A 3712-nucleotide genomic window follows, 5' to 3' on the forward strand; every position below is an offset into this window, starting at 1 on the left:
TGAAAAAAAGTGGCTTCAGAGTGCCAGTACACCCTCAAAGATGGTGCTTCGGTTGGTCATAACGCCCTTCTATGGGGCCAATGCACTGGGGTGTTTTCATCACCTTTACACCCTATTGCAGGGTGGAAGCAGTGGCATTGCACCCTTACACCCCTTGATAAAAATCAGTGCGGATAACGTCCATATATTGCATTCCCTAATTAGGAATTACTTTTGCCACTACACGTTCCTTAATGCTTTTCCTATGTGCACATTTGCAATCAAGCTTAATGGTATTCCTTTTAACCACCTGTAATGCCAAATGAGCATGTAAAGAGATGCTGCATGCCATTATTTTGACATCTCGAATGGCCCAAGCCAGTATGATTGTTTTTTCAAATTCACAAAGCATGTTACAAAAAAATGTCACACAGAAGGAAACTGGAAGTCTTTTATTCGGCATAGAAGGGTCAGGGTTCGGGCTAGTGGGTGCTCGGGTGCTGGTGGAGGGGGGGGGGGGGGGGGGGCAGGGGGGCGCTTGGGTTCTGTTTCTTCATTGATGCGCGCTATGGAACCTCATTTATTTAACGATACCGCCACTCTCCACCGAGAGCCTAGCAGACGGGCAAAAACATACATGGTATGTACGTAAATACCTAAAAAAATGAAAGAAGCAAAACAGTTCCAACAAATGCAGACAACAAAGTATACAATTTTTTTCAAAAACAGAACCGAACAATGAACACAGCAGTATGGTGACATTTCTTAAAAAACAACAACAAAACTTTTAGTCATATGCAACAATAATCGCAGTACACAATATTAATCCTATGCTTTGTCAGTGTCAACGCGTGCGCTTGCATAAAATTCGGCCTTAAGCAATAAAATAAAGCGTCGTGCAGCGCATCTTGGCTTCGACACGCAGACGCCCAAAAAAGAGGTGCTCTATAAAGCAGCACAAATTGTCGGACCCTTTGTCATATGTCAGATTGAACAGCCAAAATCGACCCATTATTGGAACAATACCCTAAGTAGAGTCGATGACTCGAAGAAGCTTCCGCTGCTGAATGAAGGGGAAATGCTCTTCAGCTTCTTTGATGCTGCTCCCAGTATATCCGACGCACGGCGTGGCAGGCTTTTCTTCCTGTTCCTTGATAAAATTGTGAAAGAAGTGCATAACAGAGCAGCTGTATAAATATGCACTGCACCTGGCAAAAAGAAAATTCAACATATTTTCTACTCTATATTTAGAATACGCCAATGCCCCTTTAGTGTACAGCAGTTTGCTAGAGAAGGGCCCTATCGGAAACCACTGGTGGTTATCTCACAATTAACAATGCAGAGTATGCTGTTATGGTTGGTTCAGGAGGCACAAAGCCAGCAGTCTGATCAAGTCATAAATGAGAGCACATAAGGTCAACCCATTTTTATTCATGCAGCATGCTGTTGCATGGTAATTTTAGATTATGCAAGCTATTTTATCAAACAAAAATGGCTACACTCATCAAAAGCACCTGGGTTAGAGAACTTTTATGCTGCCCTACGAACTTTTCATTTCACATGAACTGGAATGCTTATTACGATAGTTAAAAATGTAAATAAACAATAAACAGCTCTGGAGCACGGTGTTTACTACTAAAATAATAACAGCTGGCTCAATTGAAGGCACTGGCCAAGTAGATACTGCAGAACCAAACAAAAAAAACGTGGAAAGAGCATACTTAGTGATGGGGCAGTACAAAAAAAAAAACAGTGCATGTAATACATAACACATAATGCATTTCTGAACTTTTGCACGTCTTCTTGTGCTAAGTATGAACCAGCCAAGCCCTAGGTCATCGCAATGCTTCCTGAAGTGTTTACATTTAAGGTTTAGTAACAAGGAAAAAGTGTTCTCGCTGCTCTATGTGGCAGTTCTGAAACTTCATCACACATTATTCATTGAAAGTGTACACTGGAACTTTGAGTTGAGCGACAATTACATGTGCAACAGCAGAGCATTACCTAACAACCAAACAGCAGAAGCTCTAAAAAATATCAACACTGAAGCATGGCATGTTAAAACATTTTCCACGCATAGCACATTGTATGCACAGGCATCCAGAACATCAGTGGTGAGCCTCAAAAGGCGGCAGGAAGCTCAAGTGTTCAAGAAGTTGTAATGGTTATAGCGGCAGGCAGTCTGAGCACTTTGAAATACTAAAGGTTCGAATACTAAAAATATGTTGACTAACTTGAAATGCAAAAATAACAATTTGAATTTATTGAGAATGTTTACTATAAATGAGAATGTCTTTGACAGTGTCACATGGTTAATGCATGAAATGTTAGCATCTGTAGTTGAAGGCATTATATTTATACAGCATGAACCTTGAAACACAGCACTATTTTCTCCCAATCAATGTGGTAAACCTAATCTCAGAAGAATTAAAATTATTACATCATTTCAAACTTGGCTAGCAAATTACAGCATTTTTTTAAAACAACTATTAAACTGCATTACCCACCTTCAGAAGCCTGTAGGATAAGACAATGTGGCAAATATTTCTTTTGAAGCAGTCTCAGATTATATATTCCAGACATTAGGAACATATTAGGAACTAGCAACCCCCTTTCCAGCAAATGCTAAACCCCACCAAGCTGCCTGCAAGAGCCATTTGATAAAGCAATGCTGGTCCACTGCAGCAGAGTGCTTAGTCAAATGGCACACTGCACCAATCTTGACATTACCAGTGCTTCATCAGGTGACTCTTGTATGCAATACGACGTGGTAAGCATGTGATGGCAGGAGTCTTTTAAAAGTGCTTTTGATTGTACTTACAGTGCAAATAATCCTTTCACAGCAAAGAATTCACAGTTGTGATGAAAACTTGTGTAGTATTTCTATTTGAATTATGAATCACTAATACATATTACAAGTTAGACTGTAAACCATTTTAGAAACAAAGAAAATTCGCTAATAATGTCGGTTTCAAGTAGGCTTCCTGAATATTCAAATGACAAAGATAAAACTTACAAATGATACAAACAACATCCAGAGCTCCCGGCTGGTTCCCAATGTTTGCCAAGAGTTGCAGAATGCATACTGTCTGTACATCTACAATAGAAATAAGCAACACAACAATGGTGTACCTCCTTGCAGGTAAAAAGAGATAGCCGAGTTTTGAGGCGATAATTTATTGTCTAATTTAGGAAGGCAAATAAACAAAATTGAAAACATGTAGAGGCACGCAAACTGAAAGCCAAACATCTGACAGCAAAAATTAGCAAAGCTTGTGAAGATTTGTATCAGGTATCACCTAATTCGCTGCTACTAGTTGAACAGATTCGAAAAGGCTGCACCATTACAATGGAGAAGAACAATAGGTAATTTAAATTTAGCTAATGCGAAAATTTTTACATATGAAGAAATGCACAGGCTAGTTATGGTTTTATTATTCTTTCTGATGCTCAGCCATGTTTTTAGTATATATATAAGGCAATGCAAAATGGCAAAAATGTAGGCATTTAGCGAAAAACTGCCAATTAGATAGCACATGCAGCAAACAGAAGGAAACAGCTTAATACTTACGCTTCTTTCTCCTTTCACGCATTCCCTCAGAACATACTTCGAGCACCCGGGCAATGTCCTTTTTTCTTGCACGAATGGTGTCCTTCAGAACCAAGACAAATGTCTTGTTAAGGCCAATTTCAACTGCCTCTTTGCCGTCCTTCTTGATCAGCATGTAGACGT

At 39.5% G+C, this 3712-nt stretch overlaps 1 long non-coding RNA gene across 1 annotated transcript; it reads right to left on the bottom strand.

The window, feature by feature from the left end:
- Nucleotides 1-597: 597 nt before the first annotated feature.
- On the bottom strand, nucleotides 598-3712 carry LOC146208602 (uncharacterized). Its single transcript, XR_014703394.1, has 3 exons — nucleotides 3551-3712; nucleotides 2996-3076; nucleotides 598-1129 (listed from the first exon to the last, which is right to left on the bottom strand). It is a non-coding gene; the product is annotated as an uncharacterized LOC146208602 (long non-coding RNA).

Source organism: Amblyomma maculatum, chromosome 1, assembly GCF_055883805.1.
Source record: "Amblyomma maculatum isolate TAMU_Amacu chromosome 1, ASM5588380v1, whole genome shotgun sequence".
Classification (NCBI taxonomy): Eukaryota; Metazoa; Arthropoda; class Arachnida; order Ixodida; family Ixodidae; genus Amblyomma; species Amblyomma maculatum.